The sequence below is a fragment of the Rhinatrema bivittatum genome, chromosome 9 (genome assembly GCF_901001135.1).
Source record: "Rhinatrema bivittatum chromosome 9, aRhiBiv1.1, whole genome shotgun sequence".
Classification (NCBI taxonomy): domain Eukaryota; kingdom Metazoa; phylum Chordata; class Amphibia; order Gymnophiona; family Rhinatrematidae; genus Rhinatrema; species Rhinatrema bivittatum.
The window spans coordinates 58,162,546-58,177,688 of NC_042623.1; the positions used below are offsets into that span (position 1 = coordinate 58,162,546).

General features: G+C 40.4%; 1 long non-coding RNA gene across 1 annotated transcript; it reads right to left on the bottom strand.

Annotated features, from left to right (window-relative positions):
• Positions 1 to 421: 421 nt before the first annotated feature.
• Positions 422 to 15,143, bottom strand: LOC115099661. Its single transcript, XR_003858843.1, has 3 exons — positions 15,109 to 15,143; positions 1,046 to 1,087; positions 422 to 453 (listed from the first exon to the last, which is right to left on the bottom strand). It is a non-coding gene; the product is annotated as an uncharacterized LOC115099661 (long non-coding RNA).

Consider the following 15,143-nt stretch of genomic DNA (forward strand, 5'->3'; position numbering starts at 1 on the left):
ATAAAATCACCCCGTACCACCATGCAAAAAGGCGTTGTTATTTCCCATGCTACTACCTGCAATAAGGTCCAAGACATTATTGCCAGCAGCACTGTTACCACCCAGTTTCCCTTCCCCCCCCCCCGAACTTCTCTTAACTCCAGCCCCTTTCCCTAATTTAAATTTTAATGCCATGAAAATCAAATTATTGCATGTGTTATAGCATTATCACCTGTGATAATGTCCTAAGGCATGCAATAATTGGCCATGGCATCTTGGTCAATGATTCCAATGCAGTAGTTTATTGAAAAAAAGGAAATTTGCATTTGAAATATTTAATTGGAATGCATATACATAACTTAAAATAGAGAAGCGTAAGCATCTGAACTACAAGGAAGCAGAAAAAGTTAAAACGATTACGGAGAGATGAGAAGGAATTACCTGTTGTTGTTGATCCAGGAGTAGTAGTTGGTCCTATGAAAATAACACATATTTAGGTTAGAATTGATAAGAAATAATAGAAGGTGCAATGTTTGAAAATATTGACATTTCTTTTTAAACACCACAGAATTGCGAAAACCACGAGATACATACGGACTTTAGGACCGCATATACTGAATAGATTTTAAAAATCATGCAAGCTCACGTGTATCTCAAGGTATGAGTCAAAAATGTATTTGAGAACATGGTGAGAGGTATAGGCATGGTCTTAGTGTCGCATGCTCATTCCCTACATTTCTCAATAAAATTTGCACATAAATATTTACGTGCACAAGAACACACCATTTTCCCCTTCCTCATAATCTTTCTTCTGCTATGGATAGCATGTCAATCCAGTATAAAAATAAAAATAGGCTAGTCAGTAAGACTTTGAGACATGCAATAATTGGCTATGGCATCTTGGTCAATTATTCCAATGCAGTAGTTTATTGAAAAAAAGTAAATTTGCATTTGAAATATTTAATTGGAATGCATATACATAACTTAAAATAGAGAAGCGTAAGCATCTGAACTACAAGGAAGCAGAACAAGTTAAAACGATTACGGAGAGATGAGAAGGAATTACCTGTTGTTGTTGATTCAGCTGTTGCTAGATCTCTTCTTATTCCTATATGAAAAAGGTTACAATTAGTGCAATGTTTACACTAAAATTTAGGACAATATTAAACATAGATGAAGCCCCATCTATTTCATGGTTTTTCGCTGCAAACACTTGCCATGGTCAGCACTCAAAAATATCATGATTCCCCCAAACATATACTGTATCCCTTGTCTCATATAGATACTTGATTTCCTTTCAGTTCTTCATAATGCAGGAGCCAACCTCAGCTGTACTTTCTCAATGACGGCTGCCTTTTGTCATGATGGCAGCAGATCCATTTTAACACAATGAGATTTCACAAACTTTGTTCTGTTGGCATTATTTGCAATTGTGGCTTCAGCATGGCACAACTGATAGGGGATTGTACCAGCCCAGTAAAGAACTACAGTGTAATGAGGATATCTCTGGGATAACACAGTATTTAATTAATTTGGGGGGATTACAGATGATCCAGAAGAAGCCGTACTTTGTGGTGGAATCTCAATTATTTTTATAGAGGTTCTTATTTCACATTTTGGAGTTTTTTAAATTTGTGTTTCCAAATAACAAAAATGGAGTAAAACAAAAATGTTGGTAAAACATCAGTTTCGATAGCTATAAAAAAACAACTTAATCTAGAAATTATTTCTGCCACAAGTAATAGAAACTCTTCATGTAATAAAATTGCCTATGAGCAAGCTTTTAAAAGAGTGGACCTTATTGATGGCAGGATAGAGGTTAGAGATTTAACTAAACTCTTTCCTGGAGCTATAATTTCACATTACTTACTTAACACAGAGGCTATAAGAAAGATTCAGAAAAATTACACAATATAATTGAAAATAACCTGAACTTGAAGTAAAAAAAAAAGGGCTAGATTCATCATTCCCCACAGCATGATGAGCTGAGGCGATAAAGGGGGTGGGGAGGTGAGAAAAGGGTTGGGAAGGTGCTAGTGTGTATCGGGAAGCATCACGGCAGTGTGGTTTCACCTGCCACAGTGCAGCAGTGCTGCACATTATCGCACCATAGCACCATGCAAAAAGGCTTTGTTATTTCCCACACTACTACTTGCAATAATGTCCAAGACATTATCACCAGCAGCACTGTCACCACCCAATTTCCCTAACCCCCCAAACTCCTTTAACTCCAACCCCTTTCCCTAATTTAAATTTTATTTTATTTTTTTTTTATATTTCTTTATTAAGTTTTCCACCCAAAAAGACAGTGACCAACCTGGTAACTTAACAAGTATAACAATAACTAAGCCAGTACAACAACTATGTCGGTCCCCTCCCCCCTCATTCCTTTACCCCCCCTAGAGACAAGGTGAATGATCCACGTATCCATAAGGAAAAGACTTTTAAGGAGACATCCTAGGAGTCCGTGACACCCCTCTATATTTCGGAAGACACACTGCCTTATATAAGTCCCTTTTGGATCTTGGCAGTTGGTTCCAATATCCTCTCCAAATGTCATCCCATCTGCTTTGCCTTCATTTTGACTGACTGTGCGCAGTCATAAGTTCAAATTGTAACATATGGTCCATCTTGTTTTTCCAATGTGCCACTTGTGGGTAAGTAGCTGTCATCCAGGCAGCCATTATAGTTTGTAGTCCCGCCAGAGTGGCCTTACTCAAGAACATTTGTTGAGTTTCCTCCAAATCAGCTATCGAACCCTCGTATAGGTGGAGAAGACACAACCTAGGGTTCTTTGGGACTGGAGAGCCTATAGCCTGTCTCACCTCCAGCAAGATGGCATCCCAGAACTTCTGTATAATTGGACAGTCCCAGATACAGTGAAAAAAAAGGATCCAGGTTGGTCATTACATTTTAAACATACATCCAAATCACAGAGTCGAGCTGCATACATACCCGTTCTAGCCATGTACATACAGTGTAAGATTTTGAACCCCACTTCCCTTAAACCAATATTTTCAGATACTAGTGAACTGCCTTTTAAAACCTGAATGATCTCCTTTAAGGATAGGGAGATGCCAGCTTGAGTTTGCCATTTTTTCTGTATAGTTAAGAGGGCAACCTGCTGGGGTATATTACGCAGTCTCTTGGACAGGGTTGCACACGAATTTGGTTTATGCCCTTTAGCATCAAAAATGGACTGTAAAACTTTGAACCCTTGCAAGTTGTCTAGGTCCAATTTTAATGAGCGAATATAATGCCTAGCTTGCAGGTATCCATAAAAATCTTTATTGTCCACCCCATACGTGTCTCTTAATGTTTGAAAGTCCAGTATTCCTCCCCTGTCCAGGTCCAAAAATTGATACACCATAGTCAACCCCAAAGCCGCCCATTTACTGAAAACTATAGCTTCCTCTCCATCCATAAATTCAGGATTCCCTATAAACGTTAGATAGGGAGTGGATACAGAAGTCATTCTACATTTAACCTTGGTTAAATATCTCCAGGCCTTACGACAGTTGTTCAGCAACAGGCTATGTCTAGCGTTGCTGGGCACTTTTCCCCCAGGCACCTGAAAAATATTTACTGGCCTTAACGGGGCTAGCCAAGCACTTGCAGTCTGATATGGAACGCAGATGGACGTCCCTTGTATCCAATCATATATATGTCGGAACATACAAGCCAAATTGTATTTCATCCAGTTCGGGCAGGCTAGACCTCCTTGGTCTCTCGGTAACATTAAAGTTTGGAGAGGTAGTCGCACCCGCCTCCCTCCCCATAGGAACTGATGTATAGCCCTATGTATGCGAATAAGTTCCCTTTTCGTTATCCACACGGGAATTTGTTGCATTACATATAACCATCGTGGTAGCTCCATCATCTTAAGGAGATAAATTTTCCCTGACAAAGATAGTGGCAGTTTAGTCCATGTCTTAAGTTTTTCCTCCATCCGATGTATTAGAGGCTCAATATTTACTCTGTGTAGGGCCTCTATATTTTTCGGGAGTTGGATTCCCAAATAACGCATCTCAGAACCCACCCACTTCAAGGGGAAGACCCCCTCCCATTCTCCTTGTATGGAGGGATCCAAGGCCATCGCCTCTGACTTATCTCTATTAATTTTCAGACCGGCAAAGGAGCCAAAGAGGAGTTGCCATGCCAGCATTTCATTAAAGAATGCTGGGGCCTAGTCAGGAAGACCATAACATCATCAGCGAATGCCGATAATTTAAACTCTTGGTCACCACTCCCATACCCAGTGATCAGTAGGTCCTCCGCTATTTTGCGTAATAGAGGATCTATTGATAGAATATAAAGCAATGGCGATAAAGGGCATTCTTGACTGGTCCCCCGAAATAACTGGAAATCCTCCGATAGTTTACCATTAGCCAATATTGCTGATGTGGGTTTATGATACAGCATTTTGATACTGTTCACTATCTCTCCCTGAATACCGTACCGATCCAAAACAGAAAAGAGATAGAGCCAGGAGACCCTGTCGAAGGCCTTTTCTGAATCAAATCCCAAGATCACAGCCTTAATCTTTTGTTTTTTGCACTCTTCCATGGCTAGGATTAAAGCTGTTAAGTTCTTAGATATAGCTCGCCCCTTAACAAACCGGCCTGTTGGGGCATGATAAGGCTTGGGAAACAGATGCTTAATCTTTTCGCTAGTATCTTGGCGAATACCTTTGCTTCGTAGTTTAATAAGGATATAGGCCTACATGAGGCCGGGGAAGAAAGATCTTTTCCCGGTTTTTCCAGCACTGTAATAAATGCCCTCGTGGTACCACTGGGAAAGCATTTATTTTCTTGTGCCGACTTATAGGGCCCCAATTTGTGGTAAAAGTATTTTGTAATATTCGGCACTCAGGCCGTCCAGACCTGGCGCCTTGCTTCGTTTACTTTCCTTAATTACCGAAGCCAGTTCACCCAGTTGCATCGGCCGATTTAATCTCTCTAATTTTTCCGAGGTTAAATTAGGCAAGCATAAAGACTCAAAGAACTCATCTTCCTCTTTTTTTCCCCTATCCTATCATCTTGATACAGGGCTTCGTAAAAAGCCCTGAACCGGGCACATATATCTTTGCCCGAGGTAAGAGGGTGGCCTTTCTCATCACTCAGCTTATCGATATACGTTTTCCCCCTATGTAGGCATACCATGTTCACTAGCATTTTCCCCGCTTTGTTACCAAACCTGAATAATTTATGGGCTCCTGTCTGCATTGCCCTTTGAGCCCTAGTGTGTAACAAGTTATTCAAAGTACGTAATATATCATAATATACTTCCTTATGCTGGTCATCATTCTGTTGTGCTAATTGTTGTTTTGCTGTCCCTAGCTGCCTTTCCAGCACCAGGATAGACTGGTGCAAGGCCTTCAATTTTGCAATTAGAAAGGAGGTAATTTCGCCTCGCAAAACTGCTTTACTGGCTTCCCAATAAAGGATGGGCTCTATACGATTGTACCTGATTATTTCGTTCGTATTCTCCCCATTTATCTAACAAGAACTGCTTAAATTCTGTATTGTCGGCTAATTGGCTAGGGAAATGCCATAGCCTTTCACCCGCCTCTCCAGCACCATCCGTTAGGTCAACCCAAATCAGTGCATGATCGGATATCTCAATAGGCCCTATGTGCGCTTTGGCTATTCTTAGGAATAGAGAAGCCGGAAAGAGAATATAGTCAATTCGGGACATCGTCGCATGTGCCCGAGAGACATGCGTGTAATCCATTTCTGAGGGATGTAACGTACGCCATATGTCCAATGTTTGGAGCTCTTGACAAAGGAAGGTTATTCCCTTGGGATGTCCCCCATTACCCGCCTGTCTGCCCTGAGATCTATCCATCATTGAATCCTGGACACAATTAAAATCCCCAAGTAGCACCAAATCCCCTCTCATAACCGATAATAGTTTTCCTATTAGAGCTTGGAAAAATTTATGATCATAAGAATTTGGGGCGTATACTGAACATATAGTCACATCTTTTCCTTGTATTTTACCCATAAGTATGAGATATCAACCACTAGGATCCACCACTTGTTGCGTCAAGTTAAAGCGCACTGTTTTGTTTATTAAGATAGCGGTTCCTGCCTTCCTGCCCACTGCAGGCGCAGCAAAGCATTGTCCCACTCAGCTTCTCTGTAACATTTTGGATTCTTCATTAGTGAGATGAGTTTCCTGAATAGCCGCTATTCCTGCTTTCGCCCTCTGCAGGGCACTTAGAATTTTTTGTCTTTTGATGGGCGTGCCTATCCCTCCCACATTCCACGAACAAATTCTAAGATTGTTTATCCTATTCCTTCCTTCAAAATACTTTTCCCAGCTACAGTTTCTGTCATTTGCCGGAAGGCCTCCCAGCCTAGGCCTCCATCTCTCACATGTCTGAAAACACCTAAACATCTCTCCTTTGTCCCCTTCTCTCCCAATGTGAATACCCACCCCTTCCACCTTCCCCCTCCCATCCCCCTCCCTACGAATTTCTTCTGCAATCTCTGTGTTTACCCCCCCCTTCCCTGACCCCTCCCAAATCCATTCTCTCTGTACTGAAAATAATCTCCCCATGTAAAACAAGAATAGAGATCTGTGTAGTATGCGTTCGGGTGCTACCCCCCTTACGACACTTGGGATGGTCACCATAAAACATAACCTCTCATACCCCCAACAATAATAACCCCCAAGGATATTATATATTAGCAATGCCCACAAGAAACCCAACAATAACAATAACAACAAGGGGCAAGCCATAGTCCTTGCATAGTGCAGTGCTCTTCCTAAGTCCAGGGTGAACTCCACATCCTGTCCCATCAGGCGGATTTTAGCCAACTCGAGCCGTTCTGAAATAATTTCAGGCTTCTCACCGACCACCATCAAGTATTTAAATTCTTCAGCCAGTCTCCAGCCTTTTCCGGTTCCTCAAACTGTAGGGTCTTTCCGTCTTTCCAAACTCTCAAAGTAGCCGGATACTGAAGGGCAAATCGTATGTTCTTTGCAAACAGGGAACTGCAGGTGTTTGCAAAAAGTTTCCTTTTAACCGCCACCGCCGCAGAGAAGTCCTGGAAGACAATCACTTTTGCACCCTTTAAGGTAAGCTCTGTAGATTTCCGAAAGGCCGTCAGAACCTGGGTCTTGTGGGTCCAGTCCAAAAATTTGGCAATCACTAGGCGAGGACGAGTCGCCATCTCTTTCCTGGGGCCTAACCTGTGTGCTCGCTCCACGATCAGCTTGCCTTCCAATGCCAGGAGCTGTAATGCCTTAGGTAACCACTCTTCCGACAACCCTTTAAGCTCAATATCTGGGATGTTTTCGGGTTTGCCCAAAAACTTTAAGTTATTCCTCCATGTTCGATTTTCGAGATCCTCTAGTTTATGCTCAGCAGCTCTTTTCGCAGTTTCCAGCTGGGTTACCCGGGCTGCCAACACCACGTGCTCCTCCTCTGTGGCTGATATTCTGCCCTCTGCAATGTCCATTCTGCGCCCCCACATCGCTGATCAAGTCTTTTATAGCTTGTATATTTTCGTTAAGCCCCACAAATTTTGGCTCAAATCCTGCTACAACCGCCGCCTGCTCATCTAGCCCGCCTCCCTCCGGGCCTCCTCGTACATCCGCCATCTTAGAGTCCATCTCTGTCGCTCTAGCTTTCTCTTTTTTCACCGGCTTACCGGGCATGCCCGTCCGTGGCGACGTGCTCTCTAGGATGCGCTTCAGCTTGGGAAAAGATTGCGGCGAAAAGTTGAAACGAATACTGTCAAGGTTAGTGAGGAGACCTGGTTTCAGAGGGGGCAGCTCCTGGAGCTGAGCAAAGTGCGACTTGCTCGGCTCACCGCATCACGTGATCCACCTAATTTAAATTTTAATGCTGTGAAAATCAAATTATTGCATGTGTTAGGGCATTATCACCTGTGATAATGTCCTAAGGCATGCAATAATTGGCTATGGCATCTTGGTCAATGATTCCAATGTAGTAGTTTATTGAAAAAAAGGAAATTTGCATTTGAAATATTTAATTGGAATGCATATACATAACTTAAAATAGAGAAGTGTAAGCATCTGAACTACAAGGAAGCAGAACAAGTTAAAACGATTACAGAGAGATGAGAAGGAATTACCTATCCCTCCTGATTGGCCTACCTAAAACTACACTAAAACCTCTGCAAGTACTACAAAATCCCACAGCAAGAATATTAACCAGAAAAAAGAAATCAGACCACATCACCCCTGTCCTAAAAACTCGTCACTGACTCCCAATCGAGCAAAGAATCAAATTCAAAACTCTAACAATAGTACACAGCGCATTACATAAAACCAACAACACCGCACTGAAGGACATAATCCAACCACACAAACCTCAAAGATTGACCAGAACTGCCAATAAACTACACCTTGAAATACCCTCACTTCCTCTAGCGAAACTCACCAACACCAGGAACAGAGCATTCTCCATAGCTGGACCTAATTTATGGAACTCCATACCACAACACTTAAGTTCAATTTGCGACATCAAATCCTTCAGAAAAGAACTAAAAACTTGGTTATTCAGCCAAATGTTTAGAGATGGCATGGGCTAAGCAATGCACATCTATCTTGAACCATTACATGTCTCTGGCCCCACCCATTTGACATACCTTCCTCGCACCCCCTCCCTTCCATCCCCACCCCTCCCATCGATCCACCTTTATCCTTCCCCTTCTAATCCACCTTAAGTCTTGGCCTGCCCCACCCACCATGCTCCACTCTCCTATTAAGACCCCTATCCCCGATCAATCAATCAGCTGGTTAGCACTTGCTCTGTTTATTTGGTTTATTTGCACTATCAAAAAATGTTATAATAGTTCTATCAAGTAATATCATATTCATATACAAATTTGGTTGTAATGTTACACAATGTTCTAAGGTTAACTGTATGTATTATGTTGTTCTCATGTAAACCGGAGTGAAGGCAGAATGCTATACTTCGGTATATAAAAGATCCAAAATAAATAAATAAAATAAATATTGTTGTTGATTCAGCTGTTGTAGATGGTCCTATGAAAATAACACATATTTAGGTTAGAATTGATAAGAAAGGTTCAGAAATATTACACAATATAATTGAAAATAACCTGAATTTGAAGTTTAAAAAAAGGGCTAGATTCTTCATTCCCCACAGAATGATGAGCTGAGGTGATAAAGAGGGTGGGGAGGTGAGAAAAGGTTGGGAAGGTGCTAGTGTGTATCTGGAAGCATCACAGCAGTGTGGTTTCACCTGCCACAGTGCGGCCGTACCGCATATTATCGCCCCGTAGCACCATGCAAAAAGGCGTTGTTATTTCCCACGCTACTACCTGCAATAATGTCCAAGACATTATCGCCAGCAGCACTGTTACCACCCAATTTCCCTAACCCCCCCGAACTCCTCTTAACTCCAACCCCTTTCCCTAATTTAAATTTTAATGCCTTGAAAATCAAATTATTGCATGTGTTAGAGCATTATCACCTGTGATAATGTCCTAAGGCATGCAATAATTGGCTATGGCATCTTGGTCAATGATTCCAGTACAGTAGTTTATTGAAAAAAAGAAAATTTGCATTTGAAATATTTCATTGGAATGCATATACATAACTTAAAATAGAGAAGCATAAGCATCTGAACTACAAGGAAGCAGAACAAGTTAAAACGATTACGGAGAGATGAGAAGGAATTACCTGTTGTTGTTGATCCAGCTGTAGTAGTTGGTCCTATGAAAATAACACATATTTAGGTTTGAATTGATAATAAAGGTTTAGAAAAATTACACAATATAATTGAAAATGACCTGAATTTGAAGTTTAAAAAAAGGGCTAGATTCATCATTCCCCACAGAATGTTGAGCTGAGGTGATAAAGAGGGTGGGGAAGTGAGAAAAGGGTTGGGAAGGTGCTAGTGTGTATCTGGAAGCATCACGGCAGTGTGGTTTCACCTGCCACATTGCGGCCGTGCCGCATATTATCGCCCCGTAGCACCATGGAAAAAGGCGTTGTTATTTCCCACGCTACTACCTGCAATAAGATCCAAGACATTATCGCCAGCAGCACAGTTACCATCCAATTTCCCTAACCCCCTCGAACTCCTCTTAACTCCAGCCCCTTTCCCTAATTTAAATTTTATTGATGTGAAAATCAAATTATTGCATGTGTTACAGCATTATCACCTGTGATAATGTCTTAAGGCAGGCAATAATTGGCCGTGGCATCTTGGTCAATGATTCCAATGCAGTAGTTTATTGAAAAAAAGGAAATTTGCATTTGAAATATTTAATTGGAATGTATATACATAATTTAAAATAGAGAAGCATAAGCATCTGAACTAAAAGGAAGCAGAACAAGTTAAATGATTACAGAGAGAAGAGAAGGAATTACCTGTTGTTGTTGATCCAGCTGTAGTAGTTGGTCCTATGAAAATAACACATATTTCGGTTAGAAATGATAGGAAAGGCTTAGAAATATTACACAATATAATTGAAACTAACCTGAAATTGAAGTTTAAAAAAAGGGCTAGATTCATCATTCAGCACAGAATGATGAGCTGAGGTGATAAAGAGGGTGGGGAAGTGAGAAAAGGGTTGGGAAGGTGCCAGTGTGGATCTGGAAGCATCACGGCAGTGTGGTTTCATCTGCCACAGTACGGCCGTAGCACCATGCAAAAAGGCGTTGTTATTTCCCACGCTACTACCTGCAATGATGTCCAAGACATTATCGCCAGCAGCACTGTTACCACCCAGTTTCCCTAACCCCCCTGAACTCCTCTTAACTCCAGCCCCTTTCCCTAATTTAAATTTTAATGCCGTGAAAATCAAATTATTGCATGTGTTAGAGCATTATCACCTGTGATAATGTCCTAAGGCATGCAATAATTGGCCATGGTATCTTGGTCAATGATTCCAATGCAGTAGTTTATTGAAAAAAAGGAAATTTGCATTTGAAATATTTAATTGGAATGCATATACATAACTTAAAATAGAGAAGCGTAAGCATCTGAACTACAAGGAAGCAGAAAAAGTTAAAACGATTACAGAGAGATGAGAAGGAATTACCTGTTGTTGTTGACCAAGGTGTAGAAGTTGGTCCTATGAAAATAACACATATTTAGGTTTGAATTGATAAGAAAGGTTTAGAAAAATTACACAATATAATTGAAAATAACCTGAATTTGAAGTTTAAAAAAAGGGCTAGATTCATCATTCCCCACAGAATGTTGAGCTAAGGTGATAAAGAGGGTGGGGAAGTGAGAAAAGGGTTGGGAAGGTGCTAGTGTGTATCTGGAAGCATCACGGCAGTGTGGTTTCACCTGCCACATTGCGGCCGTGCCGCATATTATCGCCCCGTAGCACCATGGAAAAAGGCGTTGTTATTTCCCACGCTACTACCTGCAATAAGATCCAAGACATTATCGCCAGCAGCACAGTTACCATCCAATTTCCCTAACCCCCTCGAACTCCTCTTAACTCCAGGCCCTTTCCCTAATTTAAATTTTATTGATGTGAAAATCAAATTATTGCATGTGTTACAGCATTATCACCTGTGATAATGTCTTAAGGCAGGCAATAATTGGCCGTGGCATCTTGGTCAATGATTCCAATGCAGTAGTTTATTGAAAAAAAGGAAATTTGCATTTGAAATATTTAATTGGAATGCATATACATAATTTAAAATAGAGAAGCATAAGCATCTGAACTAAAAGGAAGCAGAACAAGTTAAATGATTACAGAGAGAAGAGAAGGAATTACCTGTTGTTGTTGATCCAGCTGTAGTAGTTGGTCCTATGAAAATAACACATATTTCGGTTAGTAATGATAGGAAAGGCTTAGAAATATTACACAATATAATTGAAACTAACCTGAAATTGAAGTTTAAAAAAAGGGCTAGATTCATCATTCCCCACAGAATGATGAGCTGAGGTGATAAAGAGGGTGGGGAAGTGAGAAAAGGGTTGGGAAGGTGCCAGTGTGTATCTGGAAGCACAACGGCAGTGTGGTTTCACCTGCCACAGCACCCTGTAGCACCATGCAAAAAGTCGTTGTTATTTCCCACGCTACTACCTGCAATGATGTCCAAGACATTATCGCCAGCAGCCCTGTTACCACCCAGTTTCCCTAACCCCCCTGAACTCCTCTTAACTCCAGCCCCTTTCCCTAATTTAAATTTTAATGCCTTGAAAATCAAATTATTGCATGTGTTAGAGCATTATCACATTTGATAATGTCCTAAGGCATGCAATAATTGGCCATGGCATCTTGGTCAATGATTCCAATGCAGTAGTTTATTGAAAAAAAGGAAATTTGCATTTGAAATATTTAATTGGAATGCATATACATAACTTAAAATAGAGAAGCATAAGCATCTGAAATACAAGGAAGCAGAACAAGTTAAAACGAATACGGAGTGATGAAAAGGAATTACCTGTTGTTGTTGATCCAGCTGTAGTAGTTGGTCCTATGAAAATAACACATATTTAGATTAGAATTGATAAGAAAGGTTTAGAAAAATTACACAATATAATTGAAAATAACCTGAATTTGAAGTTTAAAAAAAGGGCTAGATTCATCATTCCCTACAGAATGTTGAGCTGAGGTGATAAAGAGGGTGGGGAAGTGAGAAAAGGGTTGGGAAGGTGCTAGTGTGTATCTGGAAGCATCACGGCAGTGTGGTTTCACCTGCCACATTGCGGCCGTGCCGCATATTATCGCCCCGTAGCACCATGCAAGAAGGTGTTGTTATTTCCCAAGATTACTACCTGCAATGATGTCCAAGACATTATCGCCAGCAGCACTATTACCACCCAGTTTCCCTAACCACCCCAAACTCCTCTTAACTCCAGCTCCTTTCCCTAATTTAAATTTTAATGCCTTGAAAATCAAATTATTGCATGTGTTAGAGCATTATCACCTTTGATAATGTCCTAAGGCATGCAATAATTGGCCATGGTATCTTAGTCAATGATTCCAATGCAGTAGTGTATTGAAAAAAAGGAAATTTGCATTTGAAATATTTAATTGGAATGCATATACATAACTTGAAATAGAGAAGCGTAAGCATCTGAACTACAAGGAAGCAGAAAAAGTTAAAACGATTACAGAGAGATGAGAAGGAATTACCTGTTGTTGTTGACCAAGGTGTAGTAGTTGGTCCTATGAAAATAACACATATTTAGGTTAGAATTGATAAGAAAGGTTTAGAAAAATTACACAATATAATTGAAAATAACCTGAATTTGAAGTTTAAAAAAAGGGCTAGATTCATCATTCCCCATAGAATGATGAGCTGAGGTGATAAAGAGGGTGGGGAAGTGAGAAAAGGGTTGGGAAAGTGCTAGTGTGGATCTGGAAGCATCACGGCAGTGTGGTTTCATCTGCCACAGTGCCGCCATGCCGCATATAATCGCACGGTAGCACCATGCAAAAAGGCGATATTATTTCCCACGCTACTACCTGCAATAAGGTCCAAGACATTATAGCTAGCAGCACTGTTACCACGCAGTTTCCCTAACCCCCCCTCCCCGAACTCCTCTTAACTCCTGCCCCTTTCCCTAATTTAAATTTTAATGGCGTGAAAATCAAATTATTGCATGTGTTACAACATTATCACCTGTGATAATGTCCTAAGGCATGCAATAATTGGCCATGGCATCTTGGTCAATGATTCCAATGCAGTAGTTTATTGAAAAAAAGGAAATTTGCATTTGAAATATTTAATTGGAATGCATATACATAACTTAAAATAGAGAAGCATAAGCATCTGAACTAAAAGGAAGCAGAACAAGTTAAAATGATTACAGAGAGTTGAGAAGGAATTACCTGTTGTTGTTGATCCAGCTGTTGTAGTTCGTCCTATGAAAATAACACATATTTAGGTTAGAATTGATAAGAAAGGTTTAGAAAAATTACACAATATAATTGAAAATAACCTGAATTTGAAGTTTAAAAAAAGGGCTAGATTCATCATTCCCCACAGAATGATGAGCTGAGGTGATAAAGAGGGTGGGGAGGAGAGAAAAGGGTTGGGAAGGTGCTAGTGTGTATCAGGACGCATCACGGCAGTGTGGTTTCACCTGCCACAGTGTGGCCGTGCCGCATATTATCGCCCCGTAGCACCATTCGAAAAGGCATTGTTATTTCCCACGCTACTATCTGCAATAATGTCCAAGACATTATCGCCAGCAGCACTGTTACCACCTAATTTCCATAACACCCCCGAACTCCTCTTAACTCCAACCCTTTCCCTAATTTAAATTTAAATGCCGTGAAAATCAAATTATTGCATGTGTTAGAGCATTCTCACGTGTGATAATGTCCTAAGGCATGCAATAATTGGCTATGGCATCTTGGTCAATGATTCCAATGCAGTAGTTTATTGAAAAAAAAGAAATCTGCATTTGAAATATTTAATTGGAATGCATATACATAACTTAAAATAGATAAGCATAAGCAGCTGAACTACAAGGAAGAAGAACAAGTTAAAACGATTACAGAGAGAGAAGAAGGAATTACCTGTTGTTGTGGATCCAGCTGTTGTAGTTGGTCCTATGAAAATAACACATATTTAGGTTAGAACTGATAAGAAATAATAGAAGGTAGAATGTTTGAAAATATTGAGATTTCTTTTTAAACAGCCCACAAGTGCGAAAACCACGAGATACATACAGACTTCAGGACCGCATATACTGAACAGATCTTAAAAATCATGCGAGCTCACGTGTATCTCAAGGTATGAGTCAAAAATGTTTTTGAGAACATGGTGCAAGGTATGGGCATGGTCTTTCTGTCATATGCGCATTCCCTACATTTCTCAATAAAATTTGCACATAAATATTTACGTGCACAAGAACACACCATTTACCCCTTCGTCGTAACCTTTCTTCTACTATGAATAGCATGTCAATCCAGTATAAAAATAAAAATAGGCTAGTCACTAAGACTTTGAGGCATGCAATAATTGGCTGTGGCATCTTGGTCAATTATTCCAATGCAGTAGTTTATTGAAAAAAAAGAAATTTGCATTTGGAATATTTAATTGGAATGCATATACATAACTTAAAATAGAGAAGTGTAAGCATCTGAACTACAAGGAAGCAGAACAAGTTAAAACGATTTCAGAGAGAGAAGAAGGAATTACCTGTTGTTGATGATCCAGCTGTTGTTGTTGTTCCT